This window comes from Ochotona princeps, chromosome 1 (genome assembly GCF_030435755.1).
Source record: "Ochotona princeps isolate mOchPri1 chromosome 1, mOchPri1.hap1, whole genome shotgun sequence".
Taxonomy (NCBI): Eukaryota; Metazoa; Chordata; class Mammalia; order Lagomorpha; family Ochotonidae; genus Ochotona; species Ochotona princeps.
The window spans coordinates 58,790,194-58,812,478 of record NC_080832.1 but is presented as its reverse complement, the minus strand read 5'-3'; the positions used below and the strand labels follow the sequence as shown (position 1 = coordinate 58,812,478).

General features: G+C 37.2%; 1 non-coding gene across 1 annotated transcript; it reads left to right on the top strand.

Moving 5' to 3' along the window:
* The first annotated feature begins 514 nt into the window (after positions 1–514).
* Positions 515–620, top strand: LOC131482019 (U6 spliceosomal RNA). The gene has a single exon (XR_009246709.1). It is a non-coding gene; the product is annotated as a U6 spliceosomal RNA (small nuclear RNA).
* Positions 621–22,285: the final 21,665 nt, after the last annotated feature.

Below are 22,285 nucleotides of genomic sequence, written 5' to 3'. Positions count from 1 at the left end.
CTGAAGCGTATGTAAAATTTAGGGGAAAATGTTTGAAATAAGTTTACATAGATGTAAATAATGTTGATACTTAATACTCCTATATCAGTCTTTGCTAAATTTCTCTAAATAAAGGTTTTTTTTTCTTTCCAAAATAGGATACAAACAAAATATCCTTTTTCATCTATAATCCCTTTTTCATTTATCAACTATTTTTCCTCTTTTAATAAACTCATGATAATTAAAGTATTTAACACTTTTAAAGTATTTAAGACACTTAGTTTCCTTTTTATTCTAACATTCATAATATGAGGACACCTAATTGCCCAGATTTCATATCTCTATTACTGCTTCTAAATTCCTGCTAATACAGATCATAGATGTAGTGATATCCCAGTGACTTTGTGCTTCCACACATGTAGGAAGCCTAAATGACTGGCATCAGGAGAAACAACCAATGAATTAGAACTCTCATTCTTTGTCTATATCCCTTCTGTCACTCTACCTCTTTACAAAAAGAAAAGAAAAATTGCTGGTGCTTGCTTCAGCAGCATATAAACTAAAACTGTGAATGATACAGAGAAGATTAGCATGGTTTCCACAAGGATGACTCGCAAATTCATGAAATGTTTAAAACAAAAGCAAAACAAAACTTGTGGCCGGTGCTGTTGCCTAATGACTGAACCCTCAAACTGCAGCTGCTGGGATCCCATGTCGGCTCCAGTTACTGCTCCAACTGCTCCCCTTCCCAGGCAGCTACCTGATTGCGTCCTGGGAAAGCAGTAGATGATGACCCAAAGCTTTGAGACCCTATGACCTCATGGGAGACTTGGAAGAATCTTCTGGTTCCTGGCTTTGAATTGGCTTAGCTCCAGCCATTGCAGCAGCCACTTGGGGAGGAACCAGTAGATGGAAGATCTTTGTTTCTGCTTCTCTTTGTTGACCTGCCTTTCCAATAAAATATAAATAAATCTTTTTATAAAATCTGTGTGTTTCCCAACTGTTTTACATAAAATTGTACAAGTTACATTGCTTTCTTTTACCTTATGGGATTTTCTATAGACTAAAATGCATTTTTCTTCTGTATTTTTTTCTTTTCTTATTTAATCTCTGCTAATTTACTTGAGTTATTAAACATATTAAATCTCCATTTACTCGTAGTTAGTAATGGTGCTTTTTTTTTTTTTTAAAGATTCACTATTTTTCTTCGGATGGCAGGCCTACAAAGAGAAGCCAATTGATCCATTGCACTTGGCACATATGTTGCATTCTTGTTAAATTTCCCTGGTGTTTATCTTGCTTCTGTTTCATATTCTTATCAAATCTTTAACTGAAAAGCTTGTTGATATATATTTATATTTCTTGTGCAACAGTTTAACAAGTTGTCTCTCTTATCAAGGGAAGCAGAGCTCTGAGCATCTCCAGCAGGCCAACCTCATTTCTATGTGATTGTGTGGCTCTTGAGCTGGGAGCTTTCTGATTGACCTACCTTTCATGCTAGCTGCCCTTACATTTGCTTTAAAGATAAGTCCAACGAGCCTTCTGGTGGGTCAGGGAAACTTCAAGGGCTCTTTATCATTGCCCAGGCTTGGTACATTCCCATTTAGCAGTCAATGAATGATTTTTGGTCTATGCGGGAAGAGTAATTTGAATTGTTTTAGTTTCTATCCAGCCTGTACTCTGTTTTTTCCTTGAGGCTTATATGCTCTAAAATAGAAAATGCTAGTGTGATGCTGACAGGATCACACTCCTGTGATTACACATGGACGAGACAGTTACAGCGTGAACTTGGGAGTCCTCTAATCCTGTCCGCCCCATACTAGTAAAAAGCAGTGTACTGTCTTGGCTTGTGTTCTCTAGCTTTATATTTCTCTCCATATAATTGCATCTGTAAGCTTTATTCCTTTATCAATAAATCACAAATAGATATGTCTATTCAGTATTCTTTCTTTGAATGAAAACCCGAGAACTTGATTCTTATTTCTGTGTCTTAATATCACTATTAAGTTTCGATTTCTAGAACTTGGTTTGTTATTTCCCTTTATCTACAGTCTTTTAAGATATGTGTGTAACAGAATAGATGGTACAGGGCATCGGCAATCTCCATTTTATTTTATTTCTATTTTATTAACCATAGAATAATAGTAGTTAAAACATCTTTGACACTTGTCTTTCCATGATACAACTCAATATTCTGTGTTGTCAAAAATCTTTGTGTTGACGAAAATACCTGTAGCTTCCTTTATGTTCATCACCCAAAACCAACTATTCTTTCTTATGCTATTTAAAGTTTCCTGATTATTTTACTTGAATTTGATTTGCCCTGAATATTAACATTCTTCATATCATTTCGGTAAGATTTGAAAAGAGCTAAAAATAATTTTTGTGTTGTGTAAGTGCCAGCTTTTAGCAAGTATATGGCATGAAGTTAAGAATGGTAGTTTGATTCTTTCTTTAGCTTCAAATCTCTACTTGTCCCAACCCAGAGCGCACATTTCACTTTTAGTATGAATTTCACCAAAATTAAATTAAATTTCCTGCTCTGAACTCTGCAATGTTGCCAGTCTCTGAATACAGCATCTCCCCATCAACCACACATACACTTAATGGGGATTCACTTATTGTGAGAAATTGTATTTTTCAGTGATTGCCTAAACCTACAAAATTCACCATTCTTAAGTGAAATACTATACATCATTAACTTTTCTTTATTATAAATTTTTAACAGATAAAAATATTTTCAATAATCATCATCAATGCAAAAAATAAATGTACATAGCTAGACAGTAAAACAAAAAGGTATATTTCTGCAATAAGTAATTTATATTTACTTTATTAAATTAAAACTTCAATGCTGTTATATTTTCTTTTTTGCTTTTGGAAAGACTGTATTCAAGAATAACCTCCTGTTTCACTCTATTTCCTCTGCACTCCCAGTAGTTTGTGGATATTGCTTTGGTATTTTTTCCCTTTTTTATCCAGGTGAGGATTTACTAATATTTTATTATCCTTCTCTGATTTTTATAACAATTTCCAATCTTTTTTTTTAAATGAAAACAAAGAAGGAAAATGTTTTTTGGTCTTACATCAAGCTCAAGTCATGATCCTGAACCTAATGGTCTGTTACCAGAAATTAAGTGCAGAGAATACAAAAGCTAGAATATAGAGAGATCTCCAGGTGAAGAAAATCTCATAGACACCACTTTCTTCAATTTGGGACACATAAAAACTTCCTTTATGTGTATATTTGAAAGTCTGCTTTTACGGAGAGAGAAGGGGAGATAGAGAGAGATCCTCCATCTGCTGTTTTACTCTCTAAGTGGCCAGAATGGTGGTAGCTGAGCTCCCCTGAAGTCAGGAGCCAGGAGCTTCTTCCTGGTCTTGCATGTGGCTGCCGGGATCTAAGTTCTTGAGCCATCCGCTACTGCTTTATCAGGTTGTAAGCAGGGAACTGGATCAGAAGTGGAGCAGCTCGAAACGAACAAGCTCTCAAACAGGACCCCAGTGTTACGGTCAAGGCTCAGCCCGCTGTGCCACAATGCTAGTCTCATATGAAGAGTTTCTTAACTTATCTGCATTACATGTACTATTGGGAACATAAATCAACCCTATTCTGAAAGAATCCTGAAAGCAAGTTAAAGCTTATAGGAAATGGCAAAGATTTTTTTCTATACAAGTATGCAGAGATTAAATAAATATTCTGAGGGTCATGCATGTGAAACTGCAAAAATACTAGCGAGCATTTCCAATGAAGGGAAACATGGAACAGTGCATAGTCCAAGATTCATTCTTTTCTTACGTGGACACAAACAGTAACATGCTGTATGTTTTTCAATTTTAGAAGAATATTTTTTATGGTTGATTAAACTAGCTAATGAAGAAACTGACCAGAGGTTAATAATTATGTAATAATATTGATAACAAAACCTATAATCTCAATGACTAATGATGAAATAGAAAATGTATAGTTTCTCATTTGTTGGTCAGCACAGGGCTGAGAAACAGGTTCAGACACGTACAAACGTCTCTGTTCTAATACCAGTGACTTCACAGCATCCCATAGCAGACAGCAAAATGGCTGTAAGAGTAAGGAGTACTTGTGACAAATATTAATGACTCAACCTGATACTAGTATTTTGTCTGTTGCATTCACTTTCTATTAGCTAATGAAAATTTCGTGGTTTGTTTAAAAGCAATGGGGTGGGTGGGCATTCGTATGTATATATAGTTATATACATATGATGTGTATGCATAAATTTTATGCTTATTATACAGTCTTTTAATTTGCTAGTATTAAAGCATACTGTACATTTTAATATAGAGATTAACATTTGTATTAAATCTAGAAACTAAATAAAACTATTAAGCAACCCCAAGCAAACATAGTAAAACTAAAATGAAAATTAGGATCAAATATTTACTATTGAATACTCATACATCTGCACTGAATCACTACACCCTCGAAAACAAAAACAAAACAAAAATTATGTGGAGTTTTACTAAATATGTTTATTTTAATCTGTTGCAAAGTCTAAACTTCAAGATATAGATTTCTAGCTCTGATGTGTGTAATACTGAATGTTACATTGTGAAGTTTCCTCATACAACTCATAATAATTTCCCTATTAGCAACTCATACTAATATCTTTGTCACAGATAGTAAACCTTGAAAAAATGTTATTGTTTTGTCAGCTTTATTTACTTTTGTATGTTTAGTAAAGAGAATTCATATTTTGCACCATAGGGATATAAAATAAAGGTTTCATAATGATAATACTTTTCAAATTTGATGTGTTCTATGCTGAGATGATGTGACTCATGTTTTAGAGCTTTAACTAGAATACAAGACAGTTAAATTAAATCTCTAATTGAAATCTCCTCTTTCTAAAATTAAAGTTGTTTTGAAAAAAAGTAACATTCTCTTCAGCATACACTCATCCAGCTCCCTGATGGCCTGTGTGGCCAGGAGCGGACTATGTTGAGGACAAGAACTTGGAATGCCAGTTAGGTCTGCCGTGGAGGTGAAGAGATCCAAGATCTTGGACCGTCTTTCACTGCTTTCCCATGGGGATTACCAGTGAACTCAAGTGGAAGTAGAGCAACAGGATGCAAACCAATGCTCATCTAGGATCTCTATCATTTAGGAGATGAACTACGAGGTGAAAGGTCTCCCTTCCTAACTGCTTCTCTGACTCTTTCTCTGTATTAGTTAAAGTAAATATATATTTTTAAAGATTTATTTATTTTTATTGGAAAGGCAGATATAAAGAGAGGAGAGACAGAGAGGAAGCTCTTCCGTCCAATGATTCACTCCCCCAGCAGCCGCAACAGTTGGAGCTGAGCCAATCCGAAGCCAGGAGTCAGGACGCTCTTCCAGGTCTCTCAGGTGGGTGCAGGGTCCCAAGGCTTTGGGCCGTCCTCGACTGCTTTCCCAGGCCACAAACAGAGAGCTGGATGAGAAGTGGGGCTGCTGGGATTAGAACCAGAGCCCATATGGGATCCCAACGCATTCAAAGCAAGGACTTTTTTTTTTCATTTTATGACACCATTTCTTAGGCTCTGAGGTTCCCCCAACTCCTCCCTGTACCCTCACCCCATGGTGAATTACTCCACCTTATTGCAGTATTACAGTTCAAATCCACTCTTGTTTCTTTCATTGCAAGCATATACCATGCATACAGTCCAGCATCTTATTGTCCAGATAAATTCAACAGTTTCTTTAACCACTATGCTATCGAGCTGGGACCTAAGGTATCTAAAAAAAAATATGAGACATGAATGATGCATGTACTGTAAGAAATACTAATGTTAGAGCAAATGTTCTTTACAATTTTAAGAAGATACTTTATCATATATAGATTAGTAAATCTCTATGTTAGTAAATTACATATATATATATATTAGTAAATTTCTTAGCTGGGTGAAAGGTAAGAAATGACGAGAGTAATAGGTGCACGCATGACAGATGCTGGAACCATGGGAAGGCCTTCACAGCAGTCTGATGCACCATCAGTTGCCATCAGAGTCAATCAGAGAGCAGATAAAATTAGACTTTCCAAGTATATTTTGAAATTTTGAGTGACACTCTAAGAGGATATTACAGGTAAAGATTTATTTCTCCAAAGTGTATTTTGACTTTGTAATCAGTTCTCTGAGTGATTATCTTCAAAATTCTTTTTCTTTGAAATGAGCCAGATGGTGATATCAATGTCGTTTGACTGGTAGCTTTGAACTTTATTATCTAAATATTTTGATTATTTGTGTCACAGAAGATTTTGAATGATGGTTTTATGGCAGATTTTGTTTTTTCAAATTTATGTCCATTATCCTTCAACCATGTTTCTAAGAGATAAGGGAGAGAAGAGAAATGTTGACTGATATGTATTATATTATCTACAACTGAACCTATCAGAGAAATGACCCAAAGGAAGTAAATTGGCATTTGATTTTAAGTTTAAACAATAGAAGAGTACCGTGAAAGGAAAAACGTATTTTGTGCAGAAATGAAAGTCTGTAGAATGCCGTGACGGAAAATTGCAATGCAGAGTTGCAGTTTCACACACAAAAAAGTACTATAGAAAATGGGAATATTAGATTAAGTCAGATGAGTTAGATACAGAGCCAGAGAACAGAGGCATCGGGACTGGTAGCAAATACTCATTTGGTGCGGGTGGGCGTTTAGAAAGGAAGCTGCTGTTTCGCATGCATACAATCCACATAGGAATGCCACTTGGGGTACTGGCTACTGTACATTTCCTATCCAGCTTCCTGTTGATGTGTCTTTAAAGCAGCAGACGATGGCCCCGTGACATAGACTCTGCTATGTGTATGGGAGATACTGAAGATTTCCAGGGCACTGGCTTCAGCCTATCCTAGTTTTTGAGAACATTTGTGGGTGGACCCCTCTCCTCACTTTTCTTTCAAATGAGACTGAACAAACTTTAAAGAATAATTATTGACAGACAATTTGAGACTGAATCAGTGACAGGTGCTATATTATTACTAATGGCCTAAGAAAACAACAGAGAATGGACCCAGTGTTTGGGCCAGCATAGCTGAGGCCAGTTTGGAAGTAAACTGGTGAATGGACGATATCTCTCCTTCTGTCTCTCCTTCTCTCTATCTTACTATGACTTCCCAATAAAAATAAATCCTTACACTAAATTTTAAGGTTAGGAACCAGGGACAAGACAGTTTGAGATGTCATGATTAAGAAATCACTATCCCCTCTCTGGTCTAATTAGGAGATGGGATTCCAAAATATTCTGCTGGATGCAACGTTCCCGCAAGCACTAATCCCCCAGCTCAAGATCATGGCTGCAGGAATACTGACAGAGGGAAGAACCAGGATGCTCTCAGGACGCTGATTTCCAAGCTCTGTGCTTAAATGTGTGTTACATGCTCAGTCAGTGTGTTCACCTTCCCTATCAGGCTCAGCCACATTTGCTGGCTGCCTAGCAGCTCAGCAGTGGATGAATTTCAAGGAGGTTTTCAGGATGTAAAACCTCGGGGAACCCTTACTTATTACACATCAAAACTGTTTAGTACAGACCATAACAAAATCTGACTTTTAAATATTTTCATTATTATTTCAAGTTTACTCAGAGGGCTTGTGGTGGAGCTGGCATTTAAAATCAGTGATGCTTGACTTTTAAGCACACATCTTTAAACATTAAGCCATGAAGATTTCAGTGTTATTCACTGTTTATTCATTCATGTTGTGCTTTATCTCTAGACACATTGCGAAAAAGAATAAGGAAGAATAAAGTGTTCTTTTTCTCTGTTTCCTGAAGGAAAGAATCCACTTATACCAAGAAACAGAAGAAAGAAATAATTTTACATCTTGTTTTCAAATCATATATTGAAGAATCAAACACTATGTATTAATAGATAGGTGTTGAATAAAACTAATATGGAGATATTAATACAAAACATTCTGAACACTTGGGGTACAAACATACTGTGTGGATGCTGAGACACTGAGATTAAAGTTTAGCATGGTATGTTGAAGCTGCTATTTTGAACAATCTTGGAATTCTGACTAGTGATGTCTGTAACCAGAGTTCAGGATTTGTTATAAGGAATTATTTCCCTTGAAAAATTGAAAGAATAATACAACTATTTTTATGAAAGCAATAAAGAGATGCAATAATGTACAACATCTAAACAGCATTATTGATTCAGAGTCTTATTACATTCAGAACATGGTAAAGCTGATGGAGGCGTTATAGTCTGTGGCCATCTTAAACTATGCATGATTCAAATGCAGGCAACTAAGATGTGACAAACATGTTTTCATGGAAAACTGAACTAACCTTAAATTTCTCTATTTTTTAATCAAAAGGATTATTACAAAGCAAACTTAAGTATAACATGATTATCACAGAGCAGAAACCATTAATTTATCAGTGTTTGCGACTAAAAGAGCAAATTGCCTGAGTTATCTTCTGGAGACAATAACCGAAGAAAGAAATGAATGGAAAAAAAACACATTTTGTTGTCTAAGTGAGTCCATTTGATTTATTATAAATTAGTTCAAAATAAGAAAATGCAGTTAAATTGAGGTATTTAGTTGATTACAATTTTTTTTGAATGCTGTCAGAAACTGCGGATAGATAGGACTAACTGTATTTCTTACCATTTCCTATATATATGAAATATGTACATATATATTTGCAGCTTTTTACACTATTGTGTTTCTCCATGGTACAATTACTCACAAAGAGAACAGAAAGTGGATTCTTTTTGGAGTAAATGTGAGACTGAATTAAAAAAATCTTCTATTAAAATTTCTGTATTTTCATTTATTTTGGTTTCTCCTTACATGATAAATTTTAAAATGCTCTTTATAGTGCCAGCATTATCCTGTGTAAAACTTGATCATTATTCAGAAATAAAGTGCCATCTTTACGATCTCATCTTTCTAGCCACCCATGTTTGCCACGAAGTTTTTTTTTCCACTTATGGTCATTTGCTATACCTTAAAATTGTTGGCAATTTTTTCAGTTGTCTCACACCACTTATTCTCCTTTCCTTTATACATTTTGATCCTTGGTAATCAGTCTTGGGGTGGGTATTAAGCATTGTCACAAGATATTATTTCTGACTCCCACATTCCAAGTCAGAGTGTCTGAAAGACCAGCTCATACTTTGGATGCAGCCTTCTTCTATAACATACCCTGGGAAGCAGCAGATGATGGCTCCTTTATTTCACTCCCCACCACCCATGTGAGAGGCTTGGACTGAGTTCACTGTTCCTGGTTTGCTTTGTTTTGATTGGCTCCTATTGCAGTAAGGTGGGAGGAACCCAGCAGGTCTTGGTTGTTGCTGTAATTGAGGAGTGAAAAAGCAGATGTAAGATCTCTAAATCTGTCTGTCTATCAAATAAAAATTGTTTATGTATATACAATAAATTTTGTCCACAAGGTAATTTTAATGGCATTGCTCTTAAAATCAGTGCAAGAAGTAGTTTGTTGACCAAAAATGATATCCATATTACCAGGATGATGGAACTCAAGCACGAAAGTGTTTAGTGACTTTCCCAAGGACCAAAGTATTGTAGGTGCAATTCTAATGGTCTTGTAGAACACAAATAAGAAAAGCAATGGACAGTTCTAGTGCTCATGCAAGCACTGTGGAAAATTAGTTAATAGACTACCCACATCTTTCAAGGTAACGCTAAGCACTTTATGAATTTATCTTCCAGAGTTTCAAGGAATAGCTCAGGCTGTGTCCCATGGCTGTTAGACAGAACTGATTGCTATGTTAGAATCATGTACGCGTATTTGGTAAGCATCAAAGTGATAGGCATGCTGTTAATATATGCTCTTTAAAATTACATTGAATATTGTTTATAACTTTGAAATCAAAATATTTATCTATGAAAGTATATAGAAGCTTACATATGCCCATATTTTCTAACATTTCATAAAATAGTATTTTAGCAATTTAACAGATTTATAGTTTTATTTTAATAGAGAGTAAAATTATTTTAGGTAGGTATTATCCCTTAAATAAGTAAAACAGTTTATTTCAGAGTTTGATACTACATCCTCTTTGATAATTCTAGGAACACAGTATACGACAATGCTTTGTAGAATATGCACATTGAAATAAGTCAAGCCACAAGAGAATGAATTCAAAAGTAGTATCAGCAACAAATTGAGGAAAACATGTCTGGACATGCCAGTCATTGCTTTCCTGCCATTTAGGCTCCAGGATGAACATATGTTCCTGCCAGCCCTAGATTGAGAGGAGCACACCTACGATGGGAGGCACTCTAGGTCGGCAGTGGCAGATGCAAAGCCTGGGAGAGTCCTGTTTGAATTTTGCTGTGCAGAGTTCAGATTTTCAAATTGTCTTCACTTAAGGAATAGCTTTTTCCTGGTAGAAGAAACACCTTTTATTTAGCAAAGAGCATTATGTGTGTGTGTGAAAATAACTAAAATGCCAAGAATATGATGAGATAAAAATTGTTTGAAAAATTACCAAGAAAATAACAGAAATGTAACCTGAGAAAGGTCTAAAAACGTCATAAAGCTAATATCTCATTGAAGGTTTCTCTAATTTTTCTGATTCTTTTATTATTTCTAATTGGCACATTCATTTTACATTTCCTTGGGTACCCTGTGATATTTCAGTACATGTATGTAATGCTTAATCATTATAGAATAATTAACTTACTTTCACATTCCAAATATTTATCACTGATTTATGTTGAGAACATTCAGTATACTTTTTTTCTAAATTTGTTGTGATAAAACTGTATGTTTTCACATGATCGCCAAGCTCTACGTCCCTGTGCCCCCCCATTCTTCTCTTCCCCTAATAAACATTATTCTGCTGTCTACATCTGTGAAAGCCAAGCATTTAGCTTTCACAAGTTAATGAGAACATGAAGGCTTTGTTCTTAGTTGCTGTTATTTTGTGTCTATGCTATTTATTGCTGCCAATAATAGACTTTCATTAATTCGTGTGGTTGAATAACAATTCACTGTGTATGTATACCACATTTCCTTCTTTTTTTTAAAGTTTTTTTTAAGTATTATCACAAAGTCAGATACACAGAGAGGAGAAGAGACAGAGAGGAAGAACTTCCGTCCGATGATTCACTGCCCAAGTGAGCACAACGGCAAGTGCTAAGCCGATCCAAAGCCAGGAACCAGGAACTTCTCCCAGGTCTCCCACGTGGGCCATCCTCAACTACTTTCCCAGGCCACAAGCAGGGAGCTGGATGGGAAGTGGAGCTGACGGGATAAGAACCGGTGCCCGTATGGAATCCCGGCTCGTTCAAGGTGAGGACTTTAGCTGTCAGGCCAAGCCGCCAGGCCCACATTTTCCTTCTTCATTTATGCATTGATGAAAATATAATAAGAATCTAAATGTTAGATATTATTAATTGTGTTTAATTCTTTACAGATCTGAACACTGATTTAATTTTGATCCAGTGTTTGGTCAGTGTGTCATTATTTATTGTGTATTGTTTTGTTTCAAAGAATGTAAACTCTACCTTTGCTTATTTTCATTATAACATTTATATTTTTATGATTTTTAAGTCAAATATTTGAAACTTTATTCTGAAGCACTGTAAAAAACAATCCTTATTGGACATTATTTCAGAACATCCTTTGGCTTATTGTTAGATTTAAATGAAGTGAATATTTTAATAGTTTTTCGATAAGTAATGGAATTATTTTAGAGACATTTTGAAGATAACTAGAATTCAGATTTCCAATTCCACATGTACATTTGTTCAGGACAGATGATTTCTAAATGGTGTTCAAAATTAATAGCATTCAACATTGACTTTAGGGAGTTTATTTTTGTCAAGTAACTAATGAACTGCTAAGACTTATAATAGTGGAAGTGATGGTAAAAATATTAAACATTTAAAATATTTATTTAATATATTTATTTTTAACATAGCAGCCAACTTTGTATTTTCTTCCTCATAAATTTGCTTACTCTTAATTACCCCATTTTATACTTTCCTATATCTTTTTTGTCTTCTTGTTTATCTAATTTATTATTTTGCAAAATTTCTTCATTCATTTTCATACAATATTGTCCCTTACAAATATATAAGATTATACAGGTGGGAAAACCCACAACATGAAATTTTATTTTTTACTCAGTATTCTGAATTGCCAAAGCAAATATTGTAGTTAGCAGATAATCTGTGTCTTGGCTTGGAGAATTACAAAAAGCCCATGCCAACTCAAAACTTGGCCTTTCTGCGGGTTTTACTTCAGTTAAGTAAAATGTGAGTGACTGCCGAATAGCACCGTGTGTGAAGTGTGTGCACCATTTGCATAATGTCACTGAAGTTGATACTGCAAAACATGAAGAAATAGAAATTGTAAGAAATACATAGTATCTTAAGAGTCTGAAATTCATGGCATTGGATACACCATTTCTTTTCATTCATTGCAGTTAAACTTCATAAAATGGGAGATCACTTCAGAGCAAATGGAAGCTTTAATATTTCAGAAAGTTCAAAAAATCTAAATCATTTACTATTTTCACAGAATTCTTTTGAGGATTGAATTTTAAATGTATATGAATAGTGATTCCCTTTGTTACCTCAAGAAATATAAATTTGATTGGATAATTGAGCAGATCAAGTTCCAGTTTGGTAGAACATTTTTTTCAAAGCGTATGGTCATTATGATGGTTAGGCAAATGTGTGAGAGTAACTTATCTTGATTTGACATTCAGCATTATAGTTTTGAGTGTTTTAGTTAATAAACTTATCTCTGTATTTTATTTGTTCAAAGTAAAAAAAAATCTCTAGATATTTTATTTAGTTTAAGTCTTTTTTGTTTTTAGATTTAATGATTTTTAACATTTTGCCGCACCAATATCAATCCTGGTAAGCCTTTGTATTAATAAATATTTCAGAAATTCACTCTCTGAAAAAATACTTACACAATTATGAGGGTTTTTTTTTTTTACTTTAACTAAAATAGCAATGGGCTGAATAACCTTAAATCTGATTATTTAAAAACATTTGCTATTCTCAAAATAACTAGTTTTGATACATACACATATTTAACATTTACTTATTTTACGTGGAAGTCAGAATTACAGAGAGACAAAGAAGAAGAGATAAAGGCAGGTATCTTCAATATGCTGGCTCATTCCTCAAATGGCTGCTATGGCCAACGTTGGGGTTAACTGAAGCTAGGAACTAGGCACTTCTTCTCGATCTCACACAAGAGAGCCGGACTCCAAGACCTTAAGCAACCCTTTGTTGATTTGTCAGGACATTAATGGGGACTTGCAGTACAAGAGGAGTAGTCGGGAACATAAACCACCACCATATATGATGTTTCTGCAATAGGTAGAGGGTAAGCTTGCTATACCACTGTGCTGGCCCCACATACATTTTTATTTGAAAGGCAGAGGAACTGATGCATAGTTATATGCCAAAAAAGATCACCCATCCATGGTTCACCTTCCAAATGGCCAAAAGAGTCCAGTTGGCCAAGTCTGCAGTTGAGAACCAACAATTCCATCTGGGTCTGCCATTTGGGTGACAGAAACAAGACTAATTGAGCCATTACCAAAGACATGTAACATTGGAAATCAGAAATTATCAGTAGATGTATGACAAACGCTCTATATTATGAGATGCAGGTCTCCTAAGTGGCCTCTTAACCCTGTGTCAAATATCTGCCCTGCATTTAATACACTAAAACATGCATTTTACTTAAAGAAAACTTAGGAAAGTGTCTTTCATTTGCTTGTGTTTTATTTATTTTATTTGTGAGAACTCTTTAATCAAGAATTATACATATATACACACATTTATAGTTATATTTCTCTGGGTTTATTTTTGCAAAAGTATAAGATATTTACATTTTTTTCTAGTTAAACAGCTTGTTATCACTATATTCTTAAAGAATATTTGCTTAGCTCACTAGATGTACACTGACATATTTCCAATAAACTACGATTTTATACTTACAAAGCTTAGATCTAGAATGACTGCTTTCTTTTTTATTATTATTAATCTTAGTTGCTTTAGGGTACAAAGGATCAAGGGTTACAGGAAAGTAATTAATACCATTGTCTCCACACTAATATAATCATTTTTCCCCCTGTATCTGGGGTCAGGGGAGAAACAAAAGGAAAAACCCCACCCAGCCTCTCACCCATCCCATGTCCCCAATGTGAGGTGTGCTCCAAGGGTCCTCCTGCTCGAGCTGTTTTGATAGTTCAACAGTTCTGAATTGCTGCCAATCTCGCCGTTCCAATGGCAATGAAATCTATTCAGAATCTACTGGTTGACATAGTATCTTCATGGTTGGGGTTCTGAGACCATTAGTTTAGTTTGAGGGATCTCCAGAGAAACTTCATCTGAGATGATCCCAGACCCGATTCTTGTGTGTGCCCGCCAGTACTGGGTTTGGCATAGTCTATCGCCCCAATTGGCTTAGCACATGCTGGTCATTTCAGTTGCTGGGTCAGTTCTGTTTCAATCCCTGTCTTTCATGTGAACCGATGGGTGTTGTAGTCCAGCCTGATCCTGCCCACTTCATACTCAGCACTCATGAAAACCACTGGGAGCTGCAACCTAGTTGGGGTGACTCCCCATAACCCCCACCAGGCCTGCCCCCTAACCTGGTTCCTATGCTTGCCAGTATGTGCTGCAGACTTGTTCAGTCTCTCCCACATCCCATTTAGCTCTCGTACATGTCAATGGGCATTGAAGCCTAGTTCAAACCAACCAACCCTACTATCCAGCCCACACACATACTAGCGGGTGCCTTTCTGTCTAGTCACCCATGTCCCAGTCCTGGTTTTCGTGCTCTCCAGTGGGAGTGGTAACCCAAGAGGGAGATGCCCACTTTCTCCCTACTAGGCCACTCCAACTTCCGGATTATACACTCTCCAGGTGGTTCTGGAATTCAATTTGACAGATTAAGCTCCCAGTGCCAGCCTCCGCCAGCTGGTGCTGTGGCAAAACCCAACCAACCCTTACCCACTCTAATTGTTGCTTTCACCAGTCAGAACAGTCAGCCCGACCTGGCCTTTCCCTGATCTAGCTCACCTGCGGTCCACAGGTGTTGTAGCCCTGTATGGTCTGGTCTGCCCCCATCCCAACTCATGCTTTCCAGTGGGAGTGGTTGTCCAGCAGGGGAGCCCACATTCCCCCTGTCGGCTCTTGGTTCTCACGTGTGCTGGTTGGGCACTGTGGCCACATCTGGTACGGCTCATATCATTTTGGCATTCCGTGATGCGCACTGGTTTGCGTCGTGACTGAACCTGGCCTGACCCACGCTCTATACTGGTGCTCCGATTTGCCAGCAGGCTATGTGAATGGGTTCAGCATGGTCTGCCCCTGACCTATGCCAAATGTATGCTGGTGGGTGTCTTCCTCTGGTCTGGTCTGGGTTACTCCCTGTTGTGGATTTTGTGTTCACCTATAGGGATTGTGTCCCAACAGAGGAATTTCCCAAACTCCTCCTTCAGAACCTCTGCCTATGCCAGATCTTGTTCATACTGGTGGCTCCCTGGGTCAGCCCTCATTGCTGGCCTTCAATCCATTCCAGTTCTTGGTGTTGGATGTTTCAGTCAAGCCAAGGCTTATCCATACCCAGACACTGCTCACACATGGCTCAGTAGGGACAGAGATCCAGCCTCGTCCATCCTACATCTCTACCCAGGTTCTCCAGAGCACCAAATGGTGCTGGCATCTAGCCCGGCTCGGTGCTCCCAGCTCAGGTTCACACTTGTGCCAAGGGAGACTGCAGCCATATCCAGACCAGAACGCAGCCCCCACTCTGGCCCCCACACTTTCCCATGGAAACCTCAACCCAGCAAGGGTGTACTATCACAGCTCCCCAACTGAGTCTATTACCAGCCCTAGATTATGCATGCCAGTGATTATTCTGACCCAATTGGCTAAGAGCCCCAGCTGTCTCAATCTTTACCTTCTATGCTTTGGTCTACTATCCCTGACTTTTGCAGACCAGTCAGAGTAAGAGCCTAGATCGGCATGACCTGTGTTCCATCCTGGTTTCTATTCTTTCTTGTGAGTTGGGGTTTGCTTGACCTTGCCCGGTCCGCTCCCTTCGAGTTGCAGCCCGGCCCACCCCACATCCTATTTTAGGATGCACCTTTGGGTGCTGCTGCCTTGACCTGCCCAGACTGCTCTTGGTTCCTCTACCTGTAAGTGATGGCAGGTGCCATGGTCACACCTAGCTTAGCCCATCACCACCCCAGCTCACGAGGTAACCTGCAGAATTTATATTTCCACAGGGTTGGGCTCTCACTTCCCCCACAGAGTTTACCCCTGGCTTGAGTTCTCTTGTGTGCTGGTTAGTGTCTTGACCTGCCAAGTGTGACTGACTAGTCCACTATTCCACCACCCAGTCAGGTATTGGTACCTAGTCCTGCCAGACAGGCCCCCATCCATAGCTTTGGTGTGGACTGGTGTGTGGCAGTGATGCTATATGCTAACAGTCCATCTTAGGATTGCTGATTAGGCTGGTGAATCAGTCTGGCCCTAATAGATTTTATGGACACTCCCCTCCAAACCATCAGATCTCAATCCCCACACTAGCCCAAAAGTTTCATGACCCTGTTACTGGGAACCACCTAGAATTCATCTCTCGCCTATACTAACACTGTCCTTATTCATGGGTGTTCCTAGGCAGCAATTACATATCAAAAAAAAAAAAAAAAAAAAAAACAGAGTTCGCCAGTGGTTGGCCAGTAGGCAGAGCCTGGCACCACTTGGTGTCCTATAGCAAGGACTCGGTCACTGCCTTTTGGCAGTGGCTTTGGCCTGAGTCCCCAGCATTGGGTCCAGCAAGGCAGAGGCACCTCCCACAGCTGCCACACTGTCGGGAGCTGCTTCTGCCCCGAACCCCAGGGCCTGGCCCCTAGAATGACTGTTTTCTACATGAATTTAGAAAAATTGCATTATTTTTTCTGTTTTATAGATTTAAAAATGTGAATGATGTTATTAACATGTAAGTATTAGATACTATAAGTACTAAATTAATATATGCATGGTGTAAACACTACATGAATTGTACTTATCAATGCATTTACAAATTTTAAATATTTTCATACTTATTTTAAATCACATTTTGGAACCCATAAATATAAGTTGAAAAAATGTTTGTTTGTTTGTAGAAGTTGTGAAAGTTATATAGTACTAAAATAGTTTTTGCTTCTAAAACATTTCAGAATTAAGATTAATATTATATTTGTTTACTTAGAAACAGTTTGAAAAGTAGTTTGTAAATATTTGTTTTATCTATATAAAAGGCAGGCATGGGATTGGCTCAATAGCTCAATTGCCTAATCCTCCACCTCCAAAAGCAGGCATCCCATATGGGTATCTGTTCTTGTCCTGGCTGCTCCATTTTCCATCCAATTTTCTTCTTCTGTCATGGAAAAGCAGTGGAGGATGGCCTAAAATCATGAACCCTTGTACCCATGTGGGAGACCCAGAATAAACTCCTGGATCCTGGCTTCAGATCGGCCCAGCTAAGGCCATCACAGTTATTTGGGGAGTAAATCAACACATGGAAGAATTTGCTCTCTCTCTCTCTCTTTCTCTCTCTCTCTGTAAAACTGCTTTCAAATAACAATAAATATATCTTAAAAAAAAGAAAAAATTATTTAATCAAATTACACTATAGGGCCCAGTACAGTGGCCCAGTGGTGAAAGTCCTTGCCTTTCACACATCAGGATCCAATATGGGCACTGATTTGTGTCACAGGCAGCTCACTTCCCATCCAGCTCCTTGCTTGTGGGTTGGGAAAGCAACCTAGGATGGCCCAAAACCTTGAGGCCACACAGATACGTAGGAGATCTGGAAGAGTTTCCTGGCTCCTGACCTCAGATTCATGCAGCTCCAGCCATTGCAGCCACTTGGGGAGTAAATAAATGGACAGCAGGTGTTTATCTCTGTCTTTCCTTCTCTTTGTATATCTGACTTTCCAATAAAAATAAATAAATCTTTTAAAAATTATACTCTATTTTTAAACAGATTATTATTGCTGCATTTCATCTTGATAATATTTACAGTTTTTGTTACATTTCTGTTAAATGCTATTTGTTATTATCTATTAAAGACAAGTTATTTATTTGAAATCCAAGTTACAGTGTATGTGTGTGAGAGAGAGAGAAAGAGAGAGAGAGAGATTTCTAACTGCTGGATTATTCACCATATAACTACAAAAACCACAACTGGGCTGATCCAAACTCAGGAGCCAGAAACTTCTCAGTGGTCTCCTGCAGGATGAGTGCAGGGGGAAAGCACTCGGCATGTCCTCTACTGTTTCCCACAATGTATGGTCAGGACTCTAATTTATGCCCATATTGGATGTCAGCACTGATCATTGCCTTTACCCACTATGCCACAGTGCCAATCCCGACGTATTATATTTAGTTTATTTATGAGCAAAATACTTTTCACTTAATGTTAAATCCTGATGACCTGAAAGACTACACAAAATGCTGATGATCTTTCTCAAGGAATTGTGTATGTGCCTTTCCTAGGATTCAAACTAAAGGAGATTTTGTTTGTGTAGAAAGGCCTGTAATTTATGTGCATATTCCATGAGACAGGAGATGAGTAACATGCATGAGTTGTAATGGTGCCTGTGACTGTGAACTGATTGCTGGAAAAACTTATTGATCCTTCACTTCCAACTTCCTAATCTAGTACAAAATAATTTGTGGCAACTCAAAATCACGCAAAGGAAAATTAGAAAGCATACTTTCAATTTAGCTTCAACTTATTACAAAATAATTTACAGTGCCTTTGAAAACAACATTGTACTAGACAAACTCTCAATTCTGCTCTACACAGAAATGTACGAGCTAAAAGAAATGTTCCCTGAAGTCCTTTATAAAACATTTTTATGCTGTGTGCTCAGTAGTGCACATCAAAGTGCATCAAAAATGTTGCAGGAAAGGAAATTTTATTGCTAATTTCCCTTAGGAGTCATTGAGGATACACATTCTTTGCACAGATAGACAAACCATAAGCATTCTTGATCAGTTTATCAATTAGTTTTCAAAATTGCAGTCAGCTAACTTGCTAAGAAAGTTTGCTTGTTAAGCAATTTTCACCAGTTTTCACAGCTATCTAAACATAATTCCTTTTTCTGTTTCTATTCTAAATGTCTATAAAAAAAGGAAACAACAACGAAAAAACAAAGAACCCTCAGAACAAGGCCTCAGGGGTATGGTACTACCTGAGTCATTCACTCTGCGCGAGGCAAAGCAGATGTACATTCTTTGCAAGGCAGTGGAGTTTTGTGAGGCTCTGCCTATTGCTTTGTGATAGATGAATCCTAGAAAAATAGGTTGACTCCTTAAAACAATCAAAGAAATAATTTTAAAAAAATACACCCTAGCGCACACAGAGACATTATTTTATGAAGCTAGTGGGTGATGACCCTTCTGCAGATGGCTCCGCTGAGATCACGGGTAAAGTATTATACATAGTGTCATGCAACTTTAAAGATGTCAAATCCCAATATCCAGGAAAAGGTCCAAGGACTAGAAGTGATCATATAGCTGAAATATTGCATAAGGGCAGAGTAAAAAAGATTGACTTAAAAAATGTGTGTGCTAAACATTTGCAATTAGGGAAAATATGCATGTTTAAATAGTATTTTAATGTGATCAATTTTGTAACAGTTGCTGCAGGGAGAAAAAAACTGTTCATGCTAGTTTTCTCTTGCTGCATTTAGAGATTATAATGTTTATTACAGCTAATAGAAATGAAAAGAGTGAAAACAACTTTGCACTGCTTTTTCTGTATGTTGCTGTTTCATGCAGGTGCCTAACTTTTGCTTAACTTTTGTTTTCTTCACTGTTAATAATCACAAATTAAGAAAAGAAATTAGAATAATAGTTGTGGGACAATATAGTAAATGGTATTAATACACAGTACAATATTTACTTTGTAATTATATAGTAATTCATTAAATTATTTATACATATTCAGCAAAAACCTTTGGCTTGCCTCACAAGATTATCCCTTTGGCAGTTTCATATTTCATCAAAATTATGTGAAGTCAGAGTCCTTTGTACATTTCTCATGTGTGTCTGTTTCTTCTCAGTGCAGAGCAACTGGTACCAAACATTAATCTTGGAGTGATTGAAATATATGGCACTAAATGTGGAAAAAAACCATTTATTTAACTAATAATATTTTACTTTGTACTTAAACGGAATTTTTGGAAAATTTACAGAAAACACTAATACAAAGAGAAAACTGAACAAAGGGATACTCATTAACAATAAATTCCGAAAGAGAAGGGCTGAATGATCCATATTAAAGATGAATCAGAATAAAATAGCATGCGATGGGAAAATCTAAACAATTTGAATGTGGACATGATGAAAAGAAATGAGTAAAGTGCTAAATAAACTGGCATGATAAAGATATAACCTTTTCTAAAAGAGATATATGCAAGAAGAAAAGCGTTTTATCTTACATTAAAACATGCTTACCATTCTTTGGTTCACGGTTGTTTAGAGTGAGTTAGCCCCTTTTATGCTTTGGTAACTGTTGTTGTAGCTCTTGTGGATTACACTGAGTCAAATGTTTCAGGGTGTTTATTTATGGGCGGAGATTATTCCTTGGGGTCATTTTGATGTGCCTGTCTCTGTTCTTCAATATTTTTAAAGGATTTGTTTATTTTTATTAAAATGGCAGGTTTACAGAGAGAAGGAAAGAGCAAAAGAGAAAGATATTCCACCTGTTAGTTCACTCCCCAGATCACTGCAGCACCAGGAGCTGAGCCTATCTGTAGCCAGAGGCAGCAGCTTCCTCCAGCTCTCCCACACAAGTCCAAGCTCCCAAGACCATCCTCCACTGCTCTACCAGGCCATAGGTGGTGTCTGGCTCAAAGGTAGAGAGAGCTGCAGGGCACAAGCAAGTCCCATAAGTGAAGCAGGTGTTGCAGTGACTGGAATTGGGTCAGGTTAAAGCCAGGACCCAGAAGCAAAAGCTACCCAAATAAAGAGAATTGTTAATATTTGAGGTCATATAGTTAACATATTAAAAAACACAATAAATTTTATATAAATGCTTACAATTTACTCAGCAGCCACAAAAATGAGTATTAGGAGCCTGGATTGATGGCAGAGTGGCTAAAGTCCTGACCTTGGGCTAGCTGGGATTCCATTTGAGCTCCGGTTCTAATCCCAGCAGCCCCGCTTCCCATTTAGCTCCCTGACTGTGGCCTGGGAAGGCAGTCAAGGATAATGCAAGGCCTTGGGACACTGCACCCATGTGGGAGACCTTGAAGAAGCTCCTGGCTCCTAGCTCCTGACTTCGGATTGGCTGAGCTCCAGCTGTTGAGGCTGCTTGGGGAGTGAATCATTGGATGGAAGATCTTCCTCTCTGTCTCTCCTCTTCTGTATATCTGCCTTTCCAATAAAAGTAAATGAATCTTTAAAGAAATAAGATTTAGGAAATTAAAAGAAAATGAGAAAAAGCTAGGAGTAAAGTTAGTGAACAGATAAAATATATCTGTGATGTCTCAAATATCTTGAAAGACTAAAAAATGAACAAATATGAACACATTATATATTTCAGGATAGGCAGATAAAATGTTGAAAGATTAAGTTAATTCAAGACATTTTTCAATGTAATATCTTGACAAAAATATCATTAGTTGCTGAGAACCAGATAAATTGATTATGACATTCAGCTACAATACTATTACAAGAATAAATCAGGAAAAAAGAAGCTCAATAAAGTGGGCAGTGTGTGAGATTATAACCAAAATGGGAGAACTGAAACATTTTTCCCTCTTTCCTGACCAGTCCCATCCCATTTCATGGCCAATGGGCTTGTACTCCCCTCCTTTTTTAAACAAACCACAAATTGATTTTAAAAAAGATTAAGTATTTTAAATCAAAACAACCTGATTTTCCTACCGAATAGCAAAGTAACAAAAGAGTAGAAAATCCAGAAAGTGATTATGTTGATTGTTTCTATGTAAATCATTGTTTCTAATATAAGTAATTATTTTTCAAGACATAGTAGTAAAGTGTTGCATTTATAAAAGTAATATTGGAATAAATCATCCCTGAGGGCTAAAAGTAGATTTCTTCTTTTCTGATCATGTCTTAGGATGCAGTCATTATGTTTCAGAGCCCATGCATCTAAGTAAAAAAAAAATATGTCAAAGATTTAAATTTAATCGTCTAATGTTCTCCATCAATTTTGACAATATCCGTCCAGAGATAAGTTTTCCCCTCTCTGCTCTCTAAAATAGCTGACCCACAGATTTCATAGACAGTAAATTCTTCAGATTT